The 15,104-nt window shown below is 39.9% G+C and overlaps 1 long non-coding RNA gene across 2 annotated transcripts; it reads left to right on the top strand.

The window, feature by feature from the left end:
* LOC110387910 lies at window positions 1,191-6,094 on the top strand. 2 transcript variants are annotated; one of them, XR_002432746.1, is made up of 3 exons: window positions 1,191-2,175; window positions 2,537-2,631; window positions 3,958-6,094. It is a non-coding gene; the product is annotated as an uncharacterized LOC110387910 (long non-coding RNA). The 2 variants fall into 2 exon arrangements; XR_002432744.1 differs by having other exon boundaries at window positions 1,191-2,631.

Here is a 15,104-nt window from a genome sequence, read left to right as displayed (position 1 = left end):
GGAATTTTGGTAGTAAAGATTTTTAAAAAGTAATCTTATGATGTGTGTGAAATTTCATAGTCTTGTAGTCATGTTTGGGGAAGAGGGGAACTTACCTGCCAGTTCTACCAATGTACTTGCTGTGGAAAATAGCATAATAGTCCTGCCAAGTCTTCATCCCATGGGGGGGGAAGGGGGGGTTAGTTTAATTTTTGAGGGATTTTCTTATGCACCAGAGGGGAGGGAAAACTTTTAAAAACAAAAAACAACAACAAAAAACCACTCATGCTTAAGCTAGAAAGCTAGAAACAGCCAGGCAATTAGGCAACTGAAACAACAGTATCTAGTTCAACACAGTTTACAAATTAAGAATATGACATGGATGTATAAATGAGAAATGTACTTCCAAAGGTATTAAATGCTGCAACTGTCTTTTTTAAACAAATTCTTAAATTCTGATATGTTAAGGTAAATCTACAGGAAAAAGGCAGTATTGGCTCTTGTGGGAGAAATTTTTCATTGTCTTTTCCCAGAGAAATTTAAACAAATCTCTTTACTGCTTTCTGGCTAGCATCTTCACAAACAGATTTTTCTTACCTTCTCCCCCTTTGCTTTATGCATACATAAATACACATACATGCAGTCGATTATGTTCAGCATAGTTTCTTTGGAGGGATGACCAGCTGTTACAACATACTGTTGCAGTTAGGTTCCTTTTGCCTTTACATTCAGATTTTACTTCACCAAGGTTCTGGGTGAGTTGGGCCTATATAATCTTGCCTGCATATTAACAAAAGCAAAACGAAATATTAAGAGGGGAAAAAAATAAATGTAGATGTAGTTGTGCATATACAAAGTATACTGGAAAGGGCTCTTTTATACAGTCTCTATATGGCTCTTAAGGTACTAATGCTACTTTAAAGACTTGTGTTGTTGCAGTTACTATATACTTACACTGGCAAGTCTCTTTTTAATTGACACATCTCTACCAACAGACCCTTTTAGCAGAGACCACCCTGCGGTATTGCTGTAGAAGCAACCACTGGAAAGAAGAAAAGGCAAACTTATCAAACTTTTCCACCTGTGGCCTGCCAACTGCTTTGTGCTTATAGATAGCCCTGTTAATTTAAGAGAATGATTTTATCCTGCACTAGCTAGAAGACCCTTCACAGTGGAAAGAAGTACTTGGGTCTGGTCTGTGTAAGTAGCTTTTCTTAAAATAATTCGGTATTGAAAAAACATCATTTGTGTTATTTAGGGAACCAGTAAAAGTACCATATACATTTAAACTGCTGATATACTTGAGCACAGGAGAAAAGGATGCTTGGTGAGGATGTGAACTGAGTTTTTCATCTACATCTTCAAATAAAAGCAGTGTGATTGGTTTGGGCTGGAGGCAGATAGACTGCTACAAGCTACTTGCTAACTTCTTTTTTTTTTTTCTCAGTAAATATCCTCATAATCTTTAGTCCCTCAAATCAGATGCCATTGTCCAGTTTCTGATTCGTGGCCCATTAAGGTCTCATGTACAGATTTCAATAAAGTCTAGAGCTTTGTGTAAATAAACAACTTTACAAAATCCTTATAAAACATTTGCCAATTGCTGTTAATACAGTTCATGTCAATACACAAACTGTTGTTCAGCACAAAAGTTCTGCATTTAGCTCTCAACATATGTCTGATTCTGTGTCCTAGGAGTACAGTAGACACCTTGGCATAACGTAGCAGCACATAATGGTTTGTGGGTTTTGAAAAGGTGCAGGCCATATTGTGCTGCCTCAAAAATACAAGGATTTCATCATCCTGAAGAGAAACGTCACGTAGGAATTAGTCAATCTGGTGATGCTGATGTCTGTCATGCTCTAGCAGCACGTAAATATTGGTGTTAAAACTGTAAATATCTCCAGTATTAACTGTGCTGCTGAAGTAAGGCTAGCCACTTCTGCATGTGAGTCATGAGAAAGGACGTTTGTATTCCTTGAAGTTGCTTTGTTGTTGCCTATACGTTGATTGTTTATGAACATTTTCTTGGCTTGGTTTGTATTTTCATCTAGTCAGTAACAATATATAGGAATTCATATTATCCAATGGCAAACGTGGAGTAGGTGCACGTGTAATCTTGACTGCTTTGGTTTACATGCAAGCTGAATTTATTAAAGGAGTCATCTCAACCTATACCTCTCTAACAGTGCTTTGGTAAGTGTGTTTTTATATATATTTATATATATAATTATAAAAATGGCATTACTTTAAATGTCAATGTATCTTTATTAAGACTCCTGTAACTATGTTAATTTTTACAGCGTTTTCTTAATGGATGGAAATTGGGAAATGTTTTGTGGTATTTTTAGCAAAGCAAGAACATACAGCAGAAACACCTTCCAAAATTACTAACAGAACTTATTCAGATCTCCATTTTATATCTTAAACATTAATTTCTTAATTCATTTCCTAAACTACAAGCAGCTGAAAATTCTCACCCTAACATTGTTAACTATATAAGTGACTGAATTTACTAATTCTTTTCTCATCTTCCACTGACACGTTTCTTTTGCAGGGGAATCTTTCATTGAGATGATTGAAATTGCTGCAGTGAGAATGGAAATTACTTGGGATCCTTTCCTTTTAAAAGCCATATGCAAGAACTGTGTGGTGAGTCAAACTTGGACTAATGGTTATGTAAATGTCACTAATTTTAGATACAGTCAAGATCTGAAAGCGTGTTTCCTTTCAGAATTTTATTTTCTTCACTGTCATGACTCAGTATCACTTGCTAATCTTGTTTTATTAGCCCTGTTGTATATTATCATTAAAATACTTATCTGAAGACTGCATGTGTGTCTTACAACTCAAAGCTTATACACTGTATAGATGTTTTAAATTGAGAACAAAAAGTATTATCTGCACTGGGGATTTCTTGTGACTCCAAAGATCTGCTACTGGTGTAGTTGCACAGGTACAAACATGGTATAGAAAAATATGAATGCAAGTTGCTACAGTTCATAAATTTGCATTGTTTTTACCATTTGGAAGTTCAGTCTGATACGTGTACTGGTTAAAAATCACTTCTTCCTGCCCTTGCTATGGATTTGAAATAATAAAATTACTCTCAACTAAAACTTTCTATTTAGTTCAGGCCTGAACACTTCTCAATAGCAAAGCTATCCAGTATTAAATAGCCCACAGCTTCTCATAAAGTATCCATGCTTCTGTGTGCCGTGTACCTACTGCAGGTCTCTTGAGATGCACGGCCAGTGTGAGATTGACTACTCAAAAACGCTTATGTGGCTCAAAGTTGGGTAACTGATCTGTAACTATGCACTGTTAAACATCTGCATGTGTATTTCAGCCATCTGTAAACTTAGAAATGCTTGGAAAGGCCATACTGTGGGTTATAAAAGAAAGACGTTCTTCCACAATTTCCCTCCCCTTAAAGATTGCTGTTTCTGTTGGCATGCTGCAGACTGTGGTATTTGTGAAGGGCCATCCATGCTGTCACTCCCGTGGATCCAATATTTTAATGCATCTGGGCAGCATCTCTGAGGTTTCTGAGAGCGTAGATGCAAATCCAAAAAGCCAGTCGGAAAGATCTGCGTGCATGCAACAAACAGATCTGTTTGTGTGATATTGTTGTGTGAATGGTGAAGCAGACTGCTTTCTTCTAGTTCTCCGTGCAAACCCCTATACTGGCACAAGGCAGAGAGGGAAGCAGCAGCAATAGGAGCTTGGACTGCTTTGTTTAGCCATAATGGCTTACAACAGTCAAGTGGGGTGATGAAAATACAGTTTGAGTACTTGCAGAACCAGGACTCAAATGAGAAATGAAAGTTCCAGTCTGGACTGAATGTCAAGAGTATGATTTCAAGTGCTTGTGAAAACCTCTCCATGTTATTTGGTTCCTAAACCTTTGAAAAGAATGTCACCTTTCTTGCGTAGTTCATAGTTGTCTTAAATATTAGCTATTATTGTATTTTCCAGAGATATACCTGCAAGGATGTGCTGTCTTCAGTGATGGAATGGAACTCTCCTGCACTTCCAACTCTGGGGTCCTACGGATTTTGCCTAACTGAAGAAAGGAAGGTGTATTATATTCAGTTCAAATGCTTATTTTTCTGCTAGGCTTAAGAACTGTGAGGGGAAGAAGATGCTTAATTCATATATGAAGGGAAATAAAAGAAAGGCCTGCTTGAAAATAGCTTGAGACTAGTTGCTTTTCAAGAGTGAAGACAACTGGTGAGAGGAGCATGTCTGAAACTCCAGTGTTGGAAGATTGGAGCTGCAAACTGGTAGGGGAAAGAGATGTAAAACTGGAAAATTGGCAGGACTGATACAGGTTGGGCAAGGATTCAGGGGCTTGTTTCCATCTTGAAGATGGAAGAAGCAGCAGCTTAACAGAAGGAACCCTGCCTGATTCTGCAAAGAGAAGGTCAAGCTTGGGGAAAGCAGATCGGTGTTAACATTTACTAGAATGCACTTAAGTCAGACTGTTACCTAGTAGTTTTTGCTGTGAAATCACTGTCACTTTCATTTCTCTCTCATCCAATTCCACGGAGGGCAACTTTATTACTGCAGTCAGCTACTTCATAAAATTTCATCCTGAAAAGGCATCCCAAAAATTAGAAAGTAGTTGAGGGGCCTCTGGAGATCCTAGAGCCTAAGCAGGATCAGGCAGAACAGATCTCTCAGGGCTGTACCCAATATTAATTTGCCCCCCTTGTGTTAGTCTACTATGAAGCAATCTTCATGATCATATGGAATATTTAATGATAGGACCGGCGTGGTGTGCTGCTGAGTCAGGGAAGATGTTTGTAGGCTGTGCAAGGAAGAAGCCTGATGCTGCTACAGCACCTGTAGAAATAGGTTGAAAATTCTGTAGGGAGTGGACCAAAGCCTACAAGCAGAGGAAGCCGTGTCTTCTTGGTTACATGAAATGAGCAATCCTAGGAATTGGATGTTATCTTTACTTTTCTGTTTTTATTTTTGTATGATGCTAAACAATTTACTAGGCCATTGATTTTTGTAGTGTTTATCTTGCTCACTTCACAGGTGACTTTAAGCTGTCATGTCCAATGGAAACACTGGATGTCCACATTTGCAGCTGATCTGCTGAAGAATTGTAAACATGAATTCAAACTTTATGTAATGCTAAGTCTGTCTGTAGTTTCCTACATATTTTAAGTGAGGTACCTCAAACTGTTGGGTACTACTGTAGTTTCTATTTCTTCATGTCACACTTAAAGTAGGGATGATGATCACTTGAAGGGATGTTTTTTCTATTTTTGCTTGTTTAAAATGTGTTTAGTAGATGTGCTACAGGGATGTGTTTCTTCATGGAGTTTTCTATGGCATATATGACTTCAGATCACAAAGGAAGAGGTAAGTATTGTGTGTTACCTTGTTACCAGTTCAAGCTGAGAATACTTCTTGACATTTCAAAAGTGGTTTCCTTGGTACGGGAGACTGCAGGCTTTACTGGATGAGAGGAGTTCCATATTTGATATTCAGATACAGAGATATGAAAAGCTTTCAGCTTTTCCCTTAATGTGTATGAGATACCACAATCTGGGGAACTGTCTCTCGCAGTCAAGTAGCACTAATTTGCCAAAAGCTTAATTTCCTTCAGGTTCCTTGTTGCCACCTCCTATCATCAAAGTCGCAAGAAATGATTTATAGCAGTAAGTTCAAAGTCATGTGCTACTACATTATCACAGTTTAACTCAAAGAAAGCACCAATTCTCTAAAACTTCTGTGTCTGGAGTATATGTTAATCTCCAAATTTCTAAGATGGCAGTTGTAAGCATATGTCAGAGCGTTTAACTATAAACGGAAATAAGAAAAAATGGTGGAAAAAGTGCAGTGGCGTAAGTGACATCGCTAATCTCTTTCTGTGAGGGAATTAGTATCACTTGGTTAGCATCCTAAACAGTTTATTTCTGTTGGAAGTTATTTAACAGCTCCCAGGTACAGCTCTCTTTTTCAGAATCTGACTCGCTTATAATAGGTCTGTGTTAATAAATCAAATGTAACTTAGCTAATATTGCTTACTTTTTGTACTGTAAAATTTGATCCCTGTATTCAACATTTCTGAAATAAACATTAATTATAGTAGCATGTATCCAGTTTGAATCTTCACTCTGAAGTACATAGTACTTCTGCTGAGAGACAGGAAACATGTTGTAGCTGTAATGTTGTTGGGTTTTTTTGCTGCTTATAGGTATAGGAGATGGCCATAAATGAACCACGGGTTCTGCAGGGTAAGCATGTGGCTCTGCATAAAGGAATCTTTTATTGGAAGCTTCAGTGCTTTGAAGTAGTTTAAAAGACATAGTATTTTAACATCTGCCATAAAATACTCAAAAATCTTACATAGTTAAGATCTTATAACACGTAAGGCACAAATTATGGAAGATAGTCTCATATGCATACACTTCAACAAACTATTAGAAGTAAAGCAAAGAAAAAGCTTCATGGATTATATTACTGGGCCAGCTAGAACTGTAGACAAAAACAAATGAGCGTGGCACATACAGTTCTGTGATTCTCAAGCAAGAGGAATTTGGGGCTGTGACAGTGTCTTCCTGTTCCCCTCAGTATTAGCCTGCCTCTGATGTTTCCATAGTGGTTTCACAGAGTGACTTTGGGTTTGATTTTTTTGTAAGCTCAGCCAGCTGAATGTGCTTGCTGTAAGAGCAGCAGTGCTGGCACGAAGGAAGAGTTCCCTCCACCCTCTTGAGACTGGCAGTTTAGAATAGTCCAGAATTGAAGTTCATTTCATTGCTTAAACCGATGTCAGGAATATTCTGGGCCTTAGTCTTCCTTTCTTGACACTCCTACTGAGTTCACCTATCTGTTCTTTAAATCCTTCAAAGGAGTTTGCAGAAAATGTAGTCCAGGACATGTAGGTGCAGCATGAGCGAGGAAATATAAATTGAGGCAGTGTTTAAAAAAAAGAAAAAAAAAATTGCAATAACTGCTTTCATAGTTATGTGAAAGGCTAGGAGTTAGTAGGCCACAAAGTAGTCCTGTTAGAAGTTAGTATAGACTGTTCGTATTCACTGTGTGCTTTAATGATAATCGGGAGGAGACTCTGAAGAAAGAGAAGACAACTATTCAGTGTTGAAGGGGCTAACAATATCCCCTTCTACTTTAACAGAAGAATATCTACACGTAAAACTAACGCAAAAATCCTCACATACACGTGGATTCTTAGTGTGTGGAAATGGCTGTGGCACCTTTCCTACCATCAAGATGATGTGAAAGTCTCTCACTCTTCCAATAAGCAGTATGTTATTTTCAGATATATATAAAAAGTTAGCATTTTTATTGATATGCATATGTAATGAATCTTAGGACATCAGAATAAGAAATGTCTGGTAGTGTCGGACAAAGATGGAAAAGAGCTACTGCGTTGTCACCACACAGGTTATTTAGGCAGCGTGCTTGCCTGACAGTAGGTTGTATGGTTGGAAAAGGTTTTGCTGAAAATGTAACATCATGTAGCCAGACAGCCCCCTGTTGGCTGTATTGTTGTGGAGGCTCCAGAAGTGAATTGTGCTCAAGTCCTACAACTCATTGCACTCGAGCTGTTTTTTGAATGCTGTATCTCAAATAGCAAAAATGGGGGGGAAAAAGGTGTGAAACGATTACCTTTGAATCAAGTTTTATCCCTTCTGAATAAGGTAAATGTCAAAGCTCCGTTAAAGAGTGTGTCCATGTCCAGTTTATTAATGTTTTTATAGAAGCCTATTTTTAGGGAACTGAGGTGGAAATAATATGGATGGGATTTTGTCCTTGTGATCAAAATTTAAGATTAGCATACTTTATCACATTTACAGCCTGCCTAATGCAAAGTGTTTAATTAACTCCTCAAGAATGCAGATAGTTTGCAAACGTGTGTTTTAAAAATCTATCTGTGAACTATCAAGGCATAGGCCCCAGCCTTATTTAATGTCTGGGACTCTTGCAGGCATATCTACAAGATCTTCTGCTATTTGGAGGTTGTAGTGAGCTGGAGGTTGGCTTCTTCTCCTATGTAACTACTGATAGGACGAGAGGGAATGGCCTCAAGTTGCGCCAGGAGAGATTTGGGCTGCGCATTAGGAAATACTACTTTTCTGAAAGAGTGGTCAGGTGCTGGAACGGGCTGCCCAGGGAGGTGGTTGAGTCACCGTCCCTGGAGGTGTTCAAGGAACATTTAGACACTGTGTTGAGAGACATGGCCTAGGGAGAACTGCTGGTGGTAGGTGGGCGGTTGGACTGGATGATCTTGTAGGTCTTTGCCAACTTTGGTGATTCTATGATTCTATTCTATGTGCAATGATCTGGTTGCTTCCAGTTGGTATTTTCCTGTCTGTTAGGGCAACAAAAGCCTTTTTCTACAAAGAAAAAAAATAAAATAAAATAAAATATTGGAAAACTAAAGGACATGCATTAGGTATTAACTGTTCATAAAGAAAACCTAAAACCTGCCTTGTAATTGTCACTGTATATCCATGTGGCACTGGGATAATAGATACTGTATGTCTGTAAGCAAGCAGTTACTGTCTAGGACTTAATGGTGTATCCTTGCTCAAAAAGCACTATTCATGGTGGAAGTGGGTGACTCTAAGAAATTTTTCAAGAACAATTCTGTCTCAAAGGCACTTCTGCCCTGCATTAAGCAGCGTAGAGATTCTCTCTTTCTGCATCAGATGTGGATGAGGTTATAAAAACACATTTTCATTTGAAGAATTGGATTTCTGGCTAAAAAGCTGTAGCTCTAATGGTAGTAGAGACACCAGTGTGAAAGTGGTCTCATACAGCGTAGGACAGAAGACTAGAGCATGATGCTGAGAGCTGAAGTGCTTAAGGACTCTCCCTTTCTCCCTTTCAGATTAATTGTAATCTGGTATAACAGTTAATAACAGCAGAAGGCAAGAATATGTGCTGTGATTGAAGAGGAAGAATGGGAAAGATAGACAGACCAAAAGTCACTACATGTGGTGGGCTGTTTAAAAATTGGCATGACCACCTAAAATCCTTCAGAGCAGTGTAAGAAAGAGGCTGAAACAGTTTCAAGGCCAGGGGTCTCACCTGGGAAACAGAGAACCTAGGTTCCAAGTTCTTCAGAAAGCAGGGGGGATTCAAGTTCACATCTCCTGCTTCTGAAAAAAAGTACTTGGGGAAAGTTGCCCACAGATGTTCCTCATCTTTCTTGTTAAATCAATGATATGTGCAGAAAAGCATAAAAGTCACAAAACGGTTTTGTTCAAAGGTTGTTGGCAGTGATAACTGTTACCATTACCAGATGAAAGCAAGCTGCAGGTAGGATTTCAAAGGGAAATGGAATTTGTTTTTCTTGGCCTAACTGTGCAGTTCTTTGCAAGTTCCATATTCTTTTCTTAAGATGTTTCCTAAGTAATTGTAAAAAAAGAGCATACGGTAAATACAATTACCCATTAAAACATGCTAAAGGAATACCTAATGTTTCCAGTAGATGAACACTGAGATAGCTGAATATTTGTGAACTAGATCACAGATCTCTGTTATGCCAAAGTTCTGTTTTGCGTTGCTGGAGAGAGCACCAGTAAAGATGTCCTTAAACTGCTTTATACTCTTGGGTTTTCTACAGCTGCTGAAGAGGGGAAGTAACAGTATTAAAGAACGGTTGTTCAGCAGTCAGCAATGATTCACGTCTTTGCTACTCTGGGTAGTTTTTGTTTTGTTTTTGACAAGAAGGTTTTACACTCTCCCTCCCAAATTAGTGCGATTGATGAGAGTCTGTTCTGGGTGAGAGATTTAAGCAACTTGCCGTGAACAGAAAAGCTACAACTCTTTCTCTTCTGAGGATTGGTTACTTACTTAATTTCCAAACTGTGATTAGACTTAAGACAGCCTCAAGGCTCGTGTGCAATTTATACTTCATTCAAGCAATTCTAGTAGCTTAAAATATAAAGCTTACTTGGCAAAGCTGCGATAGCGCGATTCTATTGTTTTATGCTTATTCAGGCATGAAGTAAGTAGCTTTTGAAAGACATTGCCTTACTCTATGAAAGTATCATCAATCTGTTCCTTCCAAAACTGCACCTTTCTCTGAGTGTTGAACTATGAGCAGTTGGCCAGTCTAGGGCAGTGGATATTTTTAAAGGTGATTGACAAATTCTTGTCTGTATCTCTACTTTTTCACATTTATTTCAGAGTTCTTGTAGAAATAGCATCCGTTCCTGATGGTTTGTAGTGTTTGTTTCTCAGGCTTGCAAGTAGGCTCTTCCTTTGAGACTTCTAGGCCTGCTGAAACTACTGTTTCCTCATAGAGCATGCCCTTGGGACAGGGATTTCTGTCACCCTTAGTATTATAAGCAAATCATATGTATTGAACTCTTAAATTTGCCGGCTCCTTTCTTCCTCATCTTGGCACTACATAGGCAAAACAAACAAACAAAAAAAAAAAAACCAACCAACCCTGGATTCTACTATATAAGAATACTTGTAATTCTTCTCTGTGTTTGTACATTTGTATCCAGGCATCACATTCAACCATTGGTACCTGTGTATCTGATGTACTTGTATGGGAGTGTTGTTGTGCATCACATGTGGAAGCAACAGCTGTAAATCAGTGCATGAGCAGTGTTAATCCATCCAGCCCCTTGTTCTCCAGACTGACAGTGACTATGACTAGAGCTTTTCGTTAGCCTGTGATGTAGCAGGAAGTTGTCTATTATTCACTAATTTATATCTAAATCAGCACTTAGATAGCTGCTAAGATTGGTTTTAGAAATGGTAGTATTTGTTATTTTCCTGCTGGAGGAATTGCTTTAGCCTAGGGAGAATTTCATTTCAGCACGTACCTCATGAATGAGCACAGCCTACCTAATGTTCAGAGGCACACTGCATAACGTGGCACTGTTATTAAAGACTGTCTGTGTAAGATACAGCTTATTTGGTTTGAGGAGCGTTACCTGGATCTTCAGTGAAGGCTGAGCAAGCAAAACATCTTGCCTCATGATGTCACAAGTGATAAAAGCACCTTGTCTCTGGTTCTGGTTTACCTGAGCAGAAACACTGAAAAAGAGCAGAGCCCACTTGCTCTTCCCATTTTGTGCCCTAGGCCATCAGAAAGTCTCATAACGTGGGCTGGCCTTGATTAGAGGATGACATGGAACGGAACACTTGCAAAACCAAGCTTAATTTTCTCCTTGCACATGATTTCTTCTGAAGGTAAGCATAACTCATACCTAGGAACACTAGGCATTTCTAAGATGCAGATTTGAAACTACCTTGGGTATTTCATGGGATGTGGTCTGCAGTCCCTGGATCCATTAAGAGCTGTGTTGTTAGAGCAGAAATCATCAGTGATGATGATACTGGAATTAATTTTTATGAGGTTGAGTCACTTTTGGATCCTTCAGCTGAAAGGAAACAGAGTAATCAATCCAGAGCTCCATTATCAAATCAGCTCAGACCCTCAGGAATCTCTATGGGCATCCATCCTTCAGTGGTGATTGAGCTAGTCTCTACTCTGCTGGTACTGAGGTACTTTTCTGTAAGTCTTCAGCACCCTGTAAGACCAGTTCCATAGGGAATACTCTTGTGCTCAGAATCAAAAGGATGGAAGGATCCTCCTGTAAGGTTCTCTTCAGCTGGATGTCCTATGCTGGGTAGAGGCACTAGCTGTGGTTCAAAGTAGGGTGCTTACAGAGACAGGGACTTGCTGCATTTTTCAGCACCTCTACATTCTCATTGGTATTTATTAAATGGCAGAGGTCCTTGAGCTACCATCCAGGTATTTAACTTCAGCTTTCAAAGAAAGCCTGTTTATGCCGTGTCACAGATTGAATTGTCTCTGTCCACATTTCATTCTCTTATTCTCACCGCATGGCAGCTCCTGACTTGTTGCCTGCACCTAGTCAGTTCAAAGTCTTCAACTGGCAGAACAGATTTACCGGATACTAGAGACATTGCTAAGTGTGATCAGACTCAGAGCTGACCTGAGACAATACTCACTGGAAAAAAAGCAGTCTCCAAAAGCAGCAAAAATTGGAACTTAAAGAGGTAGGGGAAACAGATGAACTTTTCTATCTGCTGCAGGAGGTGCTACTCTTCTGTGAGTGAGAGTCCCAAGCTGCCAAAGCATCCGAGATAAATAGGGTACTGTTAATTATTTTTTGCAGATGATAATTTGAAGTGGTAAAAATGGCCACAGATATCTAAGGAGAAATTTAGATTTGATGCAGTAGAGGCCATTTATAGCAGTAACATTTCCACAAATGGCTATCTGAATAAAAACTTCCTTATGGGCTTTTTGCAATTCAAGCAGCCATTAAATGTTTTGTGATTGGGTCGGCATAGGGAGGGTCCTGCACAGTGTTCCTAGGTCACCAAGAGAAAATAATCCCCAAGCACAGGCATCTCAGCACAGGCTTTGCAATTGCCTGGAGCTACGTGTCCTCCAGCAAAGCATGAAAGGGGGAAAAAAAAAAAAAAAACAAAATACTTCTTCCTTGTATGTAGCGGTTCACCTGCTTCTTTCATCAGCATGGCAGGGTGTCTGACTCTTAGATCTGGAACAGTTTGGGGGTGTTTTCAAGTTCTACCTTTTCCTTTCAACCATTGAAGTGGTTTTGTAGCAAGTTCATGCCAGGCATCACAGAGAGATGGGCAGAGTCTGTTTTAGTTACTCATTGACTCCATTCTGTTCTGGGTCCCGTTTTAATGGGACCACACAAGATTGTTAGTAACATCACTTCCTTTCTTATGGAAGAGAAAATTGATCCTACTTTATCTTTTAAAAGCAGAGGAGGAAAAGTGTTGAGTTAATGACTTGGTGCCAGGACAGTGTTTGCTTCGGCCTGCCCTGGATCTCAAGAGGTGTGAATACCTGCACCTGAAAGATCAGACACAGAATAATATTTCAGCTGGTATTTTTTTTTAATCACTAGATTGAAATGCCCTGGTTTGAGCTTTCAAAACACTTCCACACTGTTATCCACCCAGCTCAAAGAAGTTACACTATCCTTGTAGCAGTAGTTATGGCCTTCTGTAGAAGACTGGTGTGTTTGTCATCAGCTGTTTCAGAAGAACAGGAATCCCCATCTTTGTATCCTGAATGTGATGGGTGTGAACCCCTGGGAAAGGTCATCATCGCACCCTTCATTCATGGCTGTCTTGGTGCTGTGAGTAGGCAAGAAGTTGGTTTTGAACCATCCACAGAATCAAGATTGTCAAAACCATAGCAGAGTTATCCAGTAGCCTTATCTTGTTCAACTTCATGTGATGTTGGACCTTTCAAGCTTCCCTCAGAAGCACGTGTCGGGCTTATAGCTAAGCACAAGGTGCAACAGGTGGGGCACCTGCATGAAGTGTCCTTCTACCTGGAAGTGCATTTTCCATCCAAGGTTCTGCAGAAAATGTCTGAGATGAAAGATGAGTCTAGCAAGAAGTAGGTCTTTTGCCCACCCTTTTCCACGTGCCTCTGTAGAGGTTTCAGGACTCCAGGTGAACACAAGCGAACTCTGGATTGCGTCGTCATACTTCAGTTGCCAAAGAAAACTTCTGTTGAATATTGGCAGGCAACAGTATTGGGGCTGAAGGCTCTACTTTGCTTTACCAGAGAGGGGAGAAGGATCTCAGGTACATCCAGTTACAATTTCTCATTTGCGTTCTTGATAGCATCGTCATTTTAATCATTAACTGTCAGTGTGTTCCAGGGGCCCCCAGTATACTGAGCCATTTTCAGAAGACAGTTTTGAACAATCACAGGTAGCAAACAAAGATTATATGGCTTAAGGACCTATTTGCAAATGAGGAAAATACAATGTAAAATGATCTGTTCCAGAAGATGATGCATTTCTGATTTATGGAAAATTGATAGGGAACTTATTCTCTATTAATTCCTTGTTTAGGAACTTGCTAGTAGGGTGACTGCTTTCCACTCTGCAACTGGAATGGAAGCAAAGGCCGCCACAAGGAAATGTCCAGGTTAGTGGAAGTATCACCCCAGTGAAGCCAAGGCAGTGCTGGTATTCAGACCTTCAGCGCTTATCTGTGCACCCACCAAAAGTTCAGCTGCTGTTTCCAGATGTGAGGTGTCAAGATGATCGACCCAGTTAATGTCTGGATCCTGCAGTGGTTCACTTCCTAGTGCGGGTTCAGAACTGACCTCCGAGAGAAATTTTGTTCTTCAGATATGCAAAACATCAATGTAAGCTGTTCTGCAGATCCACTCACCTGACAAAAGTCCCTATAGCCTCTTAAATGTTTATGTGTCCCACCTAAGTCATTGTGTCTTTTCCAAGTTCCTGTAGCAGCTGTCACCCACCCATTCATTCACCCCATCACATCTTCTGCTTTTACTTAGCCGACAGTGTTGGAACTTCTGACAGCTCGGCTAACTCTCCTCCTTTCAATACAGTGGAATCGTAGAATAATTTTGTTTGGAAAAGGGCTCTAAGGTCATCAAGCCCACCTGTTAACTTAGCGCTGCCAAGTCTACCGCTACACTATGTTCCTAAGCACCACCAGAAAGAGATTCCAAAAAGGCACTGAGTCCCTCCAGCCATATGTTTGTTATCTTCCATCTATCTCCTCTGTAACAGGAAAATAAGTTGGGTTTGCTTTCTTCTTTGGTCTCTACCCACCCATCGAGCATTGTTTCTTCCTCCACTCCACCAGTGACCAGGCCTAGGAGCAAGCTGTAAAAAAAAAAAAATAATGCGAGGACTGAAGAAGGATCAGGGTGTGTTGAGTCGTGTTGTGTTTGTTGCTGAATCACTGAGTTGTAGGGATTGGAAAGGAGCTCTGGAGATGATCTAGTCTAACCCAGTGGCATGCCTATAAACTACTTTTATCACACAGTTATCGGGGGGGGGGGTGAAGCATAGAGCAGTCTTTTCAGAATGCCTTCAATGAGAGCTGCAGACTGCCTTTGAAATTCAAAGAAAATTGAGTTCTTAACACCAAAGTACTAGTAAAACCCCAGAGTTGATGTTTCCAATCCATTGCCTTTTTTCCAGCCTAGAATCAGGATGGAACAATGTTGCAACATTTAATTCTCAACAGTTTCAGCAAGCACTCAGCTGGCTGTTGTGGCAGCAACTTGCTTAGAAAGCAAAGCACTAAATTCATCCTGCAAAGCAGATTTGTAGACA

This window comes from Numida meleagris, chromosome 1, assembly GCF_002078875.1.
Source record: "Numida meleagris isolate 19003 breed g44 Domestic line chromosome 1, NumMel1.0, whole genome shotgun sequence".
In the NCBI taxonomy this organism is placed as follows: domain Eukaryota; kingdom Metazoa; phylum Chordata; class Aves; order Galliformes; family Numididae; genus Numida; species Numida meleagris.
Note: the sequence above shows the minus strand (reverse complement) of the source record. Positions and strands in the feature narration are given on the sequence as shown.